This window comes from Mustela putorius, unplaced genomic scaffold, assembly GCF_011764305.1.
Source record: "Mustela putorius furo isolate JIRA1106 unplaced genomic scaffold, ASM1176430v1.1 tig00537227_pilon_pilon_pilon, whole genome shotgun sequence".
NCBI classification, from domain to species: domain Eukaryota; kingdom Metazoa; phylum Chordata; class Mammalia; order Carnivora; family Mustelidae; genus Mustela; species Mustela putorius.
In genome coordinates this window covers 40,712,412-40,728,086 of record NW_025422368.1, presented here as the reverse complement: position 1 = coordinate 40,728,086, position 15,675 = coordinate 40,712,412, and the positions used below count along the sequence as shown (strand labels likewise).

The 15,675-nt window shown below is 40.5% G+C and overlaps 1 protein-coding gene across 2 annotated transcripts in view; it reads right to left on the bottom strand.

Annotated features, from left to right (window-relative positions):
- The window catches only part of HMGA2 (high mobility group AT-hook 2), a 140,148-nt gene that overhangs the window by 53,811 nt on the left and 70,662 nt on the right, over positions 1 to 15,675 (bottom strand). The gene's annotated exons all lie outside the window — the stretch shown is intronic.

Genomic DNA, 15,675 nt, shown 5'->3' with positions numbered 1-15,675 from the left:
GCTGCAGTAAAATGCATCCCGGGGTCCACCTAGAACCTACGAATGAGTAACTTGGTATGTTAAAGTGATCTGAAGGACATCTGACATGTCCTCCTGCTGGAGAGAGCCATGGGTGAGCCGTGCAGAAGTAACCGGAGAAATTCTTCAGGGTGAAAATGAGGTCAAGAGCTATCCTGGACTCCTCCAATGTCAAGTAAGTGATTCCTTTTGAGATTGTTTCCCCATGATGTTTTCTTCTTAGAGCTGGTTCTTGGAGGTAGCACATGGCAATGGCATGAATGCCTCAGAGGGCTCTAGTGATGGAACAGCATGATAGGGGGAGGAGGGGAGTGTGCTCTTGAGGAAAGGGTAAGCAGAGTTATTTCAAATTCTTAACACTGTGCTCAGTCGTATGCTCCATAACTAGAAGGAAATGACCTGATGTAGGAGAGAAGCACCAAGAGAGGGAGAGGGGGAGGGAGCTAACATTCATCAGAGCACTGATTATATACCGAGAATGTTACAAGCGTCATCAATTCTGGCAAGGAGCCTGTGAGATGGGTCCCATTAACCCCACCTGACAGATGAGGAAACTGTAGTTCACAGAAGTCAGGTGCTGTGGCTGGGGTCAAACAGCTAGTCACACTGGCCCAGATGTCAACCCAGGTCTGACTACAAAGCCCATATTCTTTCAATTACACCATGCAGCTTATTAAAAGGCTGAACAGTATGCCTGAGGAGTAAAAGTTAAAGGAAGTTCTATAACTCATGCTTGACAAAAAAGACTGAAAAGTGATATAACGTTTTTGAAGTAACGTCTAGAAAGGACAGGGCTAAAGGATGGTAACCAGCTGTTTTCAAACTTGTTCTGAAGACATAAGAATAGGAAATGGACTTCAAGTGCAACATGAAGGAAAGCTTCCTTACCAGAAGGGTTGTGTGGAGGGGAGTTGAGGCTAAGCACCACTGTGGAATCGTCTTCCTGTGCAGAAGTCAAGACAACTAACCCCGAGGAGGACATGAAAGGTGGAATTTGTTTCAAATGGAGGAAATCGTTGAAGGAGTTCACTAGAGAGAAAGAAGAGAAGGAAAACTGCCCCAGAATGGCAGGGGACAAAACAGCACAAAATGGCAGAAGGAATGGAAACATAGAAGAAATGTCGGATGGGGAAATAAATAAAAAACCAGAGAATCGGGATTATAAATAATGCAGACATTTTTGGTTTTGTCACGTCTCGTGGGACTCTCTTTGTGAAGCAAAGACCTACAACATTTCTTTCTCTGAGGGTATTTTTCAAGCAATGTAGGTTGTAATCTGAAAGGAAGAATTTAAGTGTCGGCCTGCCCCAGAGCAGGAATATGTAAGTACTAAATGACCACTTCTGGGGATTTGGCAATCCTCAAAGCAGCTTATTCTCTAACTTTCTTTCTCTATAGATTTCATAGTGATGTCAGTTTTAAAAATACCATGCCCCGTTTCATTCTCACCTTCCCCTATACATTAGGCATAATTATCCCGTGACAATTTACATTTCAGAGTTACATAAAACTGTGGCCCAGAGAGCCTTAAGGACTTCCCTAGTTAGTAACTGACAGAGTTAAGCCTTGACATTAAGTCCTTGAATGGATCCCAAGTCCAGGATTCTTTCCAGAAACTTAACCTGCATTTCCAAACACATACGGAGGGTTGACTGTCAACCATACCACTCCGCGTTGTTCCCTTCACTTAACTCGTAAACTCTAGAGACGGCTTAAAAGGGCAGAAGAAGAACTGCAAAAGAAAAGTGATATTGAGAGTAATAGAACAATGAAAAGGACTTACGCAGACACCCATGGCCCTCTACAGACCTGTTACGAGATTAGTTTCACAACAGCTCTAGATGTGGGAAGCGATGTCTAAAAGCTTTTGCTCTTTATGTTGCTGAAGCCCACTATGAAGACTGTGCCCAGAAAACATGCTTTCTTTCATTTGCTTATTCTTTCTTTCTCTTTTTTCCCCAAAATTTGAAACAGGTAAGGTCACAAGTTTTCATCCATTATTATTACAGTACTGAAAATTTTAGTTACTGTAACCTATGGAGAAACAAGATATAAAACACACATCAAACTCACTTTAATGTTTTAAAAGGTTTTAATTGCTTTGCTTCCTAAAATAATAGACAGAAATTTAAAGAAATTTTAAAAACACTTCTCGTTTACCTTAAGAATCCTTCTGGGAAATGTGGTAAGGATCGCAACTATTGAGTGTTTGGGACTTGGATGGAGAACGTAAACAGAAAAACTAACGGGAAGAAAGTATAGTTACAGATAATAAATATTAAGGAATCTACAGTGTCTAACTCGAGAGTGTTCCATGTAGTATATTATCTATACATAGAGATATGGCCAGATCCACAGAGTGCAGAATTTAGTATAGAAAACGCCATCATAATAGTCTCCTTCTTGGCGGTCCGTGCTTGTAAAACAATTTCAAGCACAAAATCGTTGATAAATGAATGTGCTGAATCCCAGATCTTGGCTATTCATCAATACCGAACCTTCGCTGTGGTATGGTGTTCTGTCCACACAGATGCCCTAAACTCTAAGGGATGGGGGAGGGCTACAGGGTGAGGAAACCAATGAAATAAAGAAATGGAATTGAAATTGTTTGATATGAAGGAAATTTAAATGCCCAAGTGCTCATTAGGAGTCTTGGCTTTAGGGATGAGCTCTATTAGTGGAATCGACCATGCTAAGGCCATAGGAGAAATAGACAACTTAGAGTACGTGATCCAGCTCTGCTACCCGCCTCCTAATCTCTCTGTCACCACACAGCTTTTCCTGGAGCTTTGCCTAGCAATGTGCCAGCAGGGAGGCTGCTGTCTTGGGCAGAGGATGTGGACCCTATCTTGTCACCTGCTTCTGGTGAAGGCTGAAAACATGTTAAGGTTTTCAGAAGGCTCATCTTCCCAATAACCACCTCAGCTCCATTGTTAAGCTATTCTTTTATCTAGAACTATTATTCTTATTCTTATTATCATTTTAGAGAGAGTGGGGGTGCAGAGCACAGAGGGAAAGGGAGAGAGAGAACCTTAAGCTGGCTCCACATCCACATGGAGCCCACCTTGGGGCTCGATCTCACAATTCTGAGATCACTACGTGAGCCTAAATCAAGAGTTGGATGCTTAACCGGCTAAGCTACCCAGGTGCCCTAAAAGTAACTTTAAAGAGAAACAGAGTGTCTGCTATGCCAACCTTAGAATATTTGTTTTTCTAATAAAAACCCACTTCTTTTGCAGATCCAACACTTGAGCCCAGCGGACTCTTCTAAACTTGGTTGTGTCTTAAGCTTGCTAGTAGAAGTTATCAGAGTATTCCAAATGATTATACATATTAAGTCTTGTTTTGAAATAAAGAGTTGAGTTTCTACTAGATCCACATTAATTTTTAGCACTAGAAAATGTTCATCCTTCTTCTCAAGCCTCATTGCTTCATGCTGTTATTCACAAGGATCTTGATCATTGTGGCAGGGTCTGTGGGGCTCTTCGCTGAAAGGAACAAGCTTCGGCAGTGGGGGCGGGGGGGAGGGGAGATCCGGGGAAGGTTAAAAACCAGGTCTTTTTCCTGACATTTGGTGATTTCTCATTACTATGACTTAGTCTATATCGTCAAAAACTTAAGAGTTGAATTTCGGGGTTTGAATTCAGTTCACCCTCAAGCAAAAGGTACTTAATTAGCCCTTTGTACGAAAAAGGAAGCACAGAAGAAACCAAAGGAAAACCATGAAGGTGTGCATTTCAGTTTAAGTTGGACAGTGCTCTGAGAACGAATAAGGAGCTATTTTTAAAAGGGGGGGGGGACAAGGAGAAAACTAGGGAAGGTGGCCTGGATCCTATATCCAAAGTTCCCATCTGAAGATATCCACGATAAATCAGAGACCACGGTGAGGGGAGTGGGGTGGGGGTGGGGGGCAAACAGAAACACACACACGGAAGCAAAGAGAAAGCAGCAAGGTCTTCCGGAGCATTACCAACGCCATGTGTTTATACTTGTGGCTAAACCTATAGGACATCTTGCTCAATGATTTCTGAAATTGAAACGATAATACCACTTTTATAGAAGTGAGGATTGAGTAAGATGTCAAGGCTTTTAAGCAAGAGATAACGATTTAAGACAGTGTTTCAGCAAGTGGTCACTACTGTTCACAGTTGTAGTATCTGTCTTCCAGACACTACTTGGATTACTGGACAAAAGAATAAAAAGACTTGGAGAAAGTATTCATTCCTGGTGATGAGGACCTGTATCATGAGAATGGTTAAGACAAGGACTCAGTTAAGAGATCGAGTGGAGGCCCCTTTTTCCAGCTGGAAACAGGAAAGGAGCCTTCTATCAGCTGCGGTGTTCAAGGCTAGGCTGTGGCCTGGGAAGGACTGGATGTAAGAATTATCCGGAGCATGAAGAAGGGAGCTGGATAGAAGCAGACTTAGATTGCTTTGGTCTTAGCTCTTTGGTCCCCTTCCCTCTTTTCTTCCCTCTGTTTGTCTCTGTCTCTCTCCTTCCTTCCTCTCTGGCTCTTTTCAATATTTCTTCTTTTGTACTATTAACTTTTGTCTACCTTTGTCTTCGGTGGTGGGGGAGAGGGGGGAGGTTCCTGGTGACATTTGACACCCGAGATGATACGTGTGCTGCCATCTCATGTCTGAGCACCACCTGGGCCCCTGGGGGTGTCCACAGGGCATTAGTGTATTGGTGACCCAAGTCACTGAAGGTATGCCAGTATGTGGACGGAGGACCTCTTCATTTAAATAGCTGCGTAGACATGGGTTTCTCCTTCCTGTTGAAAGTCTGCTATCTTCCTCCATGAAGCAGAATATAAAATTGGGTTCAGTGGATTTCTGACTATGCAGTTTATGTCTCCAAGGCCCTGCCTGTGGATGCCTGACTTCGGCATTCGTTTCTATATAGGCAAAACAGAGGCATGACATCAGGATTGAAGCATAATGACTTGGTTATTTTCATCATTCTGTTTGTTTGTTTTTTGGTCTGTTTCTAAGTAGACCTATTCAAATAGCATCTCTTTCCCCACTTCCCATAGTTAGGTGCTGCTTTAATACCACTAGCTTTAGAGATTTTTCATTGTCAAGCGAGACTCAGAGAATAAGAGGACTTTCGAATTTGTCTTCCATAAGAATGCAAATTCAAAATACGCCTGCAAAAAGATTAAACAGAAGTTAGGGATGCTAAATATCCCATATTACAGGAACAAACCAGAGTTAAAAGGAAAAAAAAGGCAATCCGTAGTTTAAATTTCCTGCCTGCAGGGCACGCTACACCTTACATCCTCTTAAATTCCACAGGTAATATAATTTATATTAAATGGGACAGGTCCCAGCAGAAATTTGTACTGGCGCCAGGCAAAACAATTACTTTGATGTGCTCTTTTGAAAGCATTGTGGCTCCCAGGTATGGGGGTGACATGCAGACAAATGGTAGAAGAGATTTAGATGTGCTATCTGCTATTAAAATTATTAAATTGCTAACCTATAATCATTGAGTAAAATGCACAAAGCTAATCTATTTCTTTGGCTTTTTAAAAAAATTAATCAACAGTGTGGAAGTCAGAAAAATTAAAGTCTGACAGTCTAATAGTTTGCTAAGCTACAGTTTCCTAGAAAAGAAAGCAAACCCATCCTCTGCCAGCAGATGCGTTCAGAATGAAACCTTTTAAAGTAGATGGCAGGATATATATTGTAAAAGCAATTACAGTGGAATTCAGGTGGGGCCAAAGTACATCAAGATTACAGTTCTGCAACAAAAAGCCTTTTGCTGTTTTTTTGACCATGTTTCGGGAAGTCCTCAACCAACCCTGGAGTTGAGTTCCAAAAGTCTGTTTGTAAGTTGACTGTTTGGAAAGCAGAATGAATTTTCTTATTGGAATTACGACGGTCAGGAACAGGAGCATTTATTAAGTACCCGATAGATGCCGGGTAAGCCGCTGAAGATAAAGGCCCCTTCAAGGCAGGGACAAACACAGGTCACATAATTCCAAGTGTCTTTGGGTTAGAAGACAGAGTCTGGGCTTGAGCTGAGAGAACACAGAACTATGGAGAGCTGAAAGAATACAGAGAAAGACGAAGGAAAGAAATGAAGAAATGATGTGGAGAGGGGAAACTACAGAGGTGAGTGGACAAGGTGTTACTGAGATGAGGCAGAGTACAGAGAAGATGCCGGAATGGGCGAGTAGGGAATTGCACGGAGTAGGAGACCCGCTGAAGAGAAGAACCGCAATATGCCTGTGAGATACCCCGATCTGAGGGGAACAGCTCATGGTTCGTGCCAATAGCTCCCTGAGGGCAAAGAGGAAGCCCACGGAACAGATGTTTCAGTCAGACATGGGTATCCCAAGTCTCAGGCAAATTCTTGGTGCATTTGATTGTCTCATTTGGCTTTTTTTCCCTCCACAATCTCCACAATTTCATTTCCTCTAATGCTTACTCCTACTCTGTAGGTACCGTTTTGGCCGGAATGTGTCTCCCCCAAAGTCACAGGTGCAATCTCAGCCCCCAGAGTGATGGTATGAGGAGACAGGACCTCTGGGGTTGATTGGGTCATGGGATTGATGCCTTTCTAGAAGAGGCTCCTGGCAGTTTGCTTTCCCTTTCCACCATGGAAAGACCCAACAAGACGTCTGCAAGCCAGAAGAAGGACCTCTCGAGACTGTACCACCTCCCCGATCTGGGACCTCCTGGCCTCTAAAACTGTGAGAAACAACTTTCTGTTATTTAGAAGCTTCCCAGTCTATAGTACAGTTTTATACCAGCACAAAGTGACAAAGGCAGGTATGGTATTAGTTTTTTTTTTTTTTTTTAATTAAAAAAAAAATGGCTTATTTGACAGAGATCACAAGTAGGCAGAGAAGCAGGCAGAGAGAGAGGAAGGGAAGCAGGCTCCCTGCTGAGCAGGAAGCCCGATGCGGGGCTCGATCCCAGGACCCTGGGACCATGACCTGAGATGAAGGCAGAGGCTTAACCCACTGAGCCACCCAGGCGCCCTGGTATTAGTTTTATTTAAAGGAATAAAAACTGAATAATTTAGTGGAAAGAGACAGTCAAGTTCCATTTGTACACTGGAAAGCGGCGGCCAAAGCTGACATGGGCTGCTAACATGGAACTTAGATCATAGGAGTAGCTGATACCACCCAGGAGCAGTAGAAGGACTGGAAATTATGCTGGAAACCCAATTACATCATTACTATCCAGGGCAGCTGCTTAATCCCATGTCTACCACATCCCAGAACCACTCAGTCACAACAGGATTGTTACCTAGAAACATCCTTACTGGAAAAATTAAGCACTGGTCCAATAATTTCCCATTAATGACCAATTTCCTAAATGTTGGCTTGTGTACCTCCTAAGTGGCCACTCCATCTTTCTGCTCCCTATTCCTGAATTACTGTCATTTACAAAGCACTTCCCCAAGGAACAGACCTTCCAGATGCTTCGAAAGAGGGGCATGGACTCCTTTTGAAATTTCTCCATCATTTTCCCCCTCACACTCATTTAATCGTGAATTAACTCCTAACTTCAGACAAATGCCGTGAGGCCTAGGACTCCCGGGATGGGACTCCACCAAAGTCCTTGTCCCTTTTTATTGAAGCTAACCATTCATGTGTTTGGTTTCCATTCATCCTCTGCTACAAGGTCTGCCGCATTCGCCTTGGAACCAGACTCTAACCTTACTTTGGTCCTGGTACACGGTAGATGATCAATAATTGTAAATGAAACCCAGTTTAACAAGGCATTGATTCCTCACGTTTGTAGCAATTATGACACTCCCTTTGATGCGGAGCAGATGGAATGACTATTAAGACCTCAGAAGTCAGTATCTAAACTAGTCATACCTTACAAGCATGGTTTTCTGCCCTCAAAGAACTTACAATCAAAAAATAAGAAAAGAAAACTCTAAATTCTTGCACTGATACAATTTCACATTCATCACGATTTGTTATTTTTAACCTCTTCTGTCTTGATCTCCGATGTCCTTTTCTTCCCCCACCACCCCTAACGATGTCCCTGAACAGCGTCTGTGAGCTGAACGGACTCACGGTCCAAATTCTAAGTGTTGGTGATGGGCAAGACGATAGAGAGCCACCTTCCTGTTTGAGTCTGGGTGCAAAAAACCACATGCCACTGAGAATTCTGCTTAGCTTTTCCCTTCCAAAGCCACAGAGCCCGCTAATAAACACAAAAATGTATGCAAATGCCTATTAACGAATCTTGCTGGGCTACTGCAAACAACGTTAGAGGGCTCCTGTGAAATGGCAACAAATCCACAGGCCTGTAAGACGCTATCACCAGAGACACTGACCACCCCCTCCCCAAGCCCCTCCCCCGCCCCCAGTGACCCCTCACGGTCCCCCTCGCCTCTCTGACAAGACTTCCAGAGGAACTGCCCTCTGGCCATTGTTACATGCGACCTCATGGCAACTTCCCGACATGAGTTTAGCTGCAGGCTGATGTCTAAAAGTTCAGGCACTATAAAAACTGGTTTATTGGATGCAAAAGAGAATTAGGACTTCAAAGACTCTTACTCTGTCAAATTAAATTAACATATGGAACAGCAACTAAGCTATGATTGGTATTCATAGCATCAGCTCTTCGGTAAGGCTCTGGCTGGCTTTTAATGCAGCTCGTTCACTGTTTTAAGTGAGCTATTGCTGATGTATTCTGGTTACTTAGAAGAATACTTAATGGTGTGGGAAATGCTCACAGTATATTGTAAAGTGTAAAGAGCCAAATACAAATTATATGTAAAGTATAATCCAGATTTTCTAAATAAGATAGGCTCTATATTACACTTAGTTAAAAAAAAAATTCTTCACTTTGTATAAGAATTATACCAAAATACTAATGCAGACTTCCTCTGGATAGTAGGACTAAGGGAACAGTTTTGTTTTATTTCTTGTACTTTTATGAATTATTCAAAAATTTTAAAGAAGAGCATATTACTTTAATAATCTGAAAAAAGAATATATGTCATTAAAGAAAGTGGATTTTTAAAGGAAAATATGCTTTATGTAAGAAGAAAGGTATTGCAACAAATAGTATGCAAAACAGAGACAAGAATTTACAGGCACACTCTCGTGTGCTAGTTTCAGAATAAGTGTGGTCAAGTGCTTATGTGCCTGTATGATACGGGCAAATGTCCACGCATGGGACAGGTTTTGACATGAAGTATCTTATTTAACTTTTTGTTGATTCTTCTTTCTATTCCTCAACCTGGAAAGCTGTAATAATGAACAAAGGAACAGAATAGTGGAAAGATTTCTCTCTCTCCTGGAAGATCAACCAGTTTTAAAATATAGTGGAATGTCACTAAGAAAGTTTGATAAAGATTTAAACAAAATCAGGTAGGTTGAAGCCTCTGAAACAAACAATATTCAATCGTGTTTGTCTTACAAAGAGAGTAATTTCATTTGGTTTAATGGAATATATCAATATCACTAACTCTATACTATAAATATCCATTTTCGTATTTCTCATTACCTTTTCATATACGTCTGTATGTATTTGAGTATAAAGTCCATTTACTATGACCTACATCCCCTAAAATCAGAAAGCCCAACCTATAAGAGAAAGATATTAAGACATTCATTTCAGAGTCGGATATAAATGATTTCTATGCATCTGCAAGTTGTTTTTTTAAAACGCTGTTTCACTCCACAAGCCACCTGAACGAAAGCTAATCTGGCTATAGCGTTGTACATACACGGAAAGCTTAAAAGGTAGCTTCAAATTAGAAGGCGATTTAATCCAAATATCAAAATGATTGTTTGAATCTATTAATGCCATCTTTCAGACTCATCAGACCAACCGAATGGGTGGATCAGAACCATGCTGGGTGCACCTTGCTTTCTTTATCTGTAAAACCGCAATATTTCACCTGTTAAAATCGGCACTAAAAAACTGGTTCAAGAACTAGGGGATTGGGGGATAGGAGTGCCTAGTGCTGTTATCTTGATTCTGGATGCTTTCCACTGTAAGAAAAACAGGATATGCCACAATCATATGTTGAAAGAGATTAACTGATAATTGTACAATGCCTGATATCAGAAGTTATTTCAAATTAACTGCTGTGCAACTTGCAATTGTTACAGGAGTTTATAATCTAGAAGCAGATCCAGTGACGGCAAGGCTTTGATCATTCAGCTGACTGCTTGAGCCAAAAGGCAGCATTGGGCGGAAGCTGTAAATCCGGACTCCAGGCCCAGCCTCTCAACCCATGAGTTCTACGACCTTGGAAAAATCTCCCAAACCTCCCTAGCTTGGGGTCCTCTGGAAGACAAAAGCTCATGATTCATCTGTCGCGTGAAGTGGTGCTTTGCCAATTACTCCACAAATTAAATGAATTATAATTACCATTCATGATAGTCGCTTTGTGATGCGTTTGGCTCGGTCATTTACTATTACCGGCAACTATAACCCCTGCCTCCCCCAAATGAAACGTTTCCGTTCAGTTTCCACGAGGAAATCAAGCAGCTCTAGGCAGCTACCCCGGAGGTAAACAGGTCAGTGTTGAGTTTTGTTCCATTCCAGCAACAAAAATGAACATTATCTGTTATCTGCTAATTATCCACAGAAGCCCCGTATCTCACCCACCAAGAAGCCAGAAGACACGACCTAGCGAAGGGGGCAGATATTCCTGTGATTTAATCCATATTCATTTTCAAGATGAAGGAACACTGCCCTTGGAAGGCAAACAGCTTCTCCAGGCCCAGTGATGCAGTGTTTGACAGGGCTGTCAGAAACATTTTGCTAACATTTGACCTAAATAAATACTCGCTGTGACACCTCGAACCTTTTGCATTCGATCCCTTTTACAGTGGCTCCTCTAGTCAGGGACCATTGTTCTGCCTCCCCCAGACAATGTCTCAGCCTGCTTGGCCTGCTCCTGGGACCACAGTTTATCCAGCTTTCTCCAGAAGGTATTTCCCCAGAAGGTATTTTTCTCTCCTCAGATTTTACTGTGTGCTTCGGCATTTCTCCAAAATTTCCTCAATAAATAGCAATTTATATTGCTTCAAACTGTTGACTTAAAATAAAGCAATTAATAAAAAAAAAAAAAGAAAAAGAAAAACCCACCCTTCTCTTCATTCCCAGTGTGAGTTGACCCTGTATATTAAACTTTACAGGTTTTGGGGGGCACTACTTCAGTGAAGTGTCCCAAGTTTCAGGCTTTTTCACCAGCAAAGCCACAAGTTCTAAATTGTGTGTTTTACAGAAAACATATAAACAATTAAGTCTCAAATCAATATACAAAAACATATAAAACAACTAAACAGAGGTGTTATTTCCCGTGATACTTCAGGTCTTGGCTCTTTTTTTCCCCCTTTAATTTTTTTTTTTTTTTAAGGTTTTATTTTTATTTATTTGACCGAGAGACACACAGCGAGAGAAGGAACACAAGCAGAGGGAGTGGGAGACGGAGAAGCAGGCTTCCCACTGAGCAGACAGCCTGATGCAGGACTCGATCTCAGGACCGTGAGATCATGACCTGAGTTCAAGGCAGACGCTTAACCATCTGAGCCACCCAGGGGCCCCTTTTTTCCCCTTTAAATACACATATATCCTTAGGCTAATATTTATATTTATGAACAATGTATTCTCTCTTCCTGCTGGTATACCACACTTCGGCTTGCTTTCTTTTCTCTCTAATCATACTACCTGGTTAATATGACCATCTCAGTCCATATGATTGAGATATAAAATTTGGGGTTAATACTGGTAAGTAGCACATTGCCATTTTCCGTAGGACAGCAGTAAGGAAGTCAGAATTCCATTAGGCCACACTGTGAGTTTAATAATTCAATTCTGTGGCTTCAGCAGGTCAAAATCTTGGTTGTACCCGAGATGACCAATGAGACCAGAACACAGTTCTCCAACTTTCCTCTGAATGTAAAACACACCAGGACACCCAGTGCTCCGTCTTGTTCCCTCATTTGTGAGGCTATCTTCTCCTACCATGCCACCTACTACTGAAAACAGGTCTGGGCATCCAGAAGTCACTGAATTTTGTTCTTGCACTTGCAGAAAAGCATTTCCCCAGGCTACATGTGTGATCAGCCATGATATACAAAAGAATATAAATGTGGGGGATTTTTTTTTTTAGAGTCTCTTGGGGTGAAAAATCTTTTTAGGAAAGACAGAATTTTTGAATCAGAAGGCACTGAACTCAAATCCTATCTTCATCATTTATTAACAGTATCACCTTTAATGTTAAGTAAAATGTCTCATTTTTGTATAAAATGGAGATATTAGAACCTAGCTCAAGCTTCTTTAAGAGATCAGTTTTGAGGAATGTGCCTGGTACAGAATGTGGCACATAACAGATGATTGATATTGTTGGTTTCCATTCCATGGTAAACAGACTACCATCGGCCTTAGCTAATTCATTAACAATTTTCCTTAAGAAACTGAGATTGACCCTTTGTTTTTACAATTTATTTGAAATGCAAAAAAAAAAAAAAAAAAAAATCATGGGATGATCTGTATTGTGAACAAACATTTGAACTTGACTTGAAAAATTGGAACCCAGTCTTATCTCTGTGTGGAGCCACAGACAAAGACTGGCACACGGCTGGTTCTCAAAAAATAAATTAAGATAAAAATAAAAATCAATGCCACCAATTTTTATTATACTCGAAGCACAGTTCTGTGTGCCTAACATAAAAGGCTGTTTTCTGATCTACTTTTGTGGATTTCAGATATAAGTACTTTGATTAGATTTTCAAAGACAAAGTAGGTTAGTAGTGGTGGCTTTTCTTTCTTAGGCATGTGTGTGTGTGTGTGTGTGTGTGTGTGTGTGTGTGTGTGACTCTTCATTCTGTTTGAAAAGTTCTGCTGGTGTCCTTGGAATAACAAGGACCTAAAAATAAAACTCAACAGGAATTGGTGGAGAATTTGTGAATTCGGTCATAAAGCTTCCATTGTCTTTGTTATCTGGTAAATGATTAACACCTGGCTCTCCAGGAGTGGGGGACAAAAGTGTGCCTGTATATACTTTCACAAGTTTATTGTAAGTTTTGTGACATAAAAAATGTATATTGAACAATCTCAAATAATAACAAAAGGTACACTACTCTATTTGTGCATTCCAAACATCTATGACTTCAATTTGAAATGCTGTTTTTGCAAAATTTACTATCAGTTTTTATAATTCTATCATCAAATATAGTGTCATAAAATCAGACTATAAATGAATATTTGATTCCTTTTCCATTCAGCAAAGAAATGTCCATGTAATTAACAAATCAGTACAATGCCAACATAAACATGGGCTGATATTTTTGTTTACATTAATAAGTAAAACCAAAGTGAAACTAGTCGGAACTTCACTCATTCATCAATAATAGGAGTGACTTCTTTGCTGAATTGGGTAAAAGTTTTTGAATACTCAAGGAATATTTGCTCAAATTTTTTTGTGTTTTATTCACAATGTGAAGGCTATGGACACACCTTTCTTAAGTTTAACCTGCATTATTAAAATGTTCTTGATAACTTTTTTAAGTCTGAAAAACCACCAAAACAATATGTCAAGCCTTATTAGCAGCATTTGCTAAGTTCTGTGACATAAATGCTCCCAACCATGGTCGATCTCAGGCTCCCATGTGTCATCATTGAACACAAAGTTGGAAAGAGACACACAGTGGCACACATCATGTACTATTTTCTCCATACAGATCCAGGAAGCACATATAACCTCAAAGGCATCAATATAGTAAAGTTCAGTAAAATAATTTGGAAATTATGAGTTTTGTGTGTTACCTTTTTTTTTAACATAATTTAAGTTTATACACTTTGATTTTTAATAATTGCTCCATTTAACAAAACTTTCTGAAATTTCTGAAAATTTAATAATCTGCTCCAAGTTGGCTCCTATACATCCCAAAATCTCCCTTAATAATCCTTGGGTCTATCTAGCTTTATCTGTAAACAGGTGAATTTAGTGAGTCTTTAGAAACAACTAGAGCTTCTGTTGCACAAATTGGGCTAATTTTATTCAGTTGCCTTTTCGAGAACAGGAAGCTATAAAATTGTTACTGTGGTGTCTGAGTACCCCGCTCTGGGCATTTATTACAGTTCACTGAATTGGTCAGTTTCCTTTGACATAGTTGGTCCTTGACCAGTGGCTAATGCCAGGCTGCTTTGGGTACTAAGAGGAAAAGTTAATGCCATTTGTCTGATTCCTACCCGAATCGTGCACAAGACTTCAGTCTGATATGCTCTGAGCCCCGGCACTCAGCTGTGCTCTGAATTAGCAACAGATTGATTCTACATAGTTTGATAACACCCTGGAAAGGAATCCTGGGGAGAAGAGGCTGACCATACCCGGGGGAGTGAGAACAAAATGAGTTCTTGGAATAGTAGTGTGGGAAATGTTCAGCTATTTCATAACATAAGATCTAGTACTTTTGTAACAAAGGCTCATCATACACAAATTTAGAGTGCAGTGGGCCTGTACTAGAGGATGCAGAAACTGATCATTACTGTCCTTTCCCTCTGAGAGAAAGCAATGACTAAAATGCTCCAAGGGGAGGGATTGCAATTCAGACAAATTATTTTCATGGTCAACACAGCACACATGACCTTATTTGCTACTAGTAATTAGCAAAATAACCTAAACTGCATATACCAAATAGTCTAAAATAATGAAGTAATTATGCTATACATCAGGGTTTCGGAAGACAAAATATTCAGATGGCTGAGACAAAAATTTTCTCCCCTTGTTGGGTTTTATTATTTATTTATTATTTTATTGAAGTCCCCGCACAGCTGCCTCAGCGTCTGACTTCATGGGAAGTAGAAAAACCCAAGTTTCAAGATATTAGTCACATAGGTGGCAAAAGTGTTGACAGAGAAAATGTGATAGTGCCGTTGATGACAAAACTAGAAATACCCATATTCCTAAAATGGAGTCAGATATTCGTAAATTAAAAGGAAAACTATCCAAAGATCAAAGGTCCCCAAATCTCAGCATAAAAATAATGCAATCTGGAAAATAATCACTTTCTTCCTTAGCATGTAAAAATGAAAGGGTACAGACCATGGTCAAATATCTAGAATGTAGAGAATATTCTAGAGCAGTAGGCTTTTCTTTAATAAGTTTTCAGGAACTTGGCCAGAACGTTTCCATTAAATTCCCTAGGACAGAATTTTTCTCACCCAAAGATAAACTTGACTCAACACCCATCCCCATCTTCCTCTACTCAAACTTTCTGCAGTTCAGAAAATATCTTGCGGTTATCCCAAGGCAGATTTGAAAGTGCCTATGTCCTGTGCTGATGAGGAAGAAAGCCAGTGAAGTAGTGGAGTGAGTTCTGAAGCAGGAGAATGTAGGATCTGAAGCCACTCTTGGGGTGTGAGGGGAGTTAAATATAGGTACTATAGAGAATAAATCAACACTGGAAAGGACATGCTCCCAAACGTGTCATAAACTACAAGCTACAAAGTAGAAGGATATTTGGAAACATTTGAATATTTGACTAAACCTTTACATTTTCATCTGTTTGGAAGCATTGGTTACAGTTGGACAAGGGGTACAACAGGAAAAACACAGCCATTCCAGTTTGTAGGATGTGGTTGGAATCCAGCTCCATTACCCTCTAATACCATAACCTCCCCCAGTCCCAGCTTCCTCGCCTGTAAGATGGGAATAATT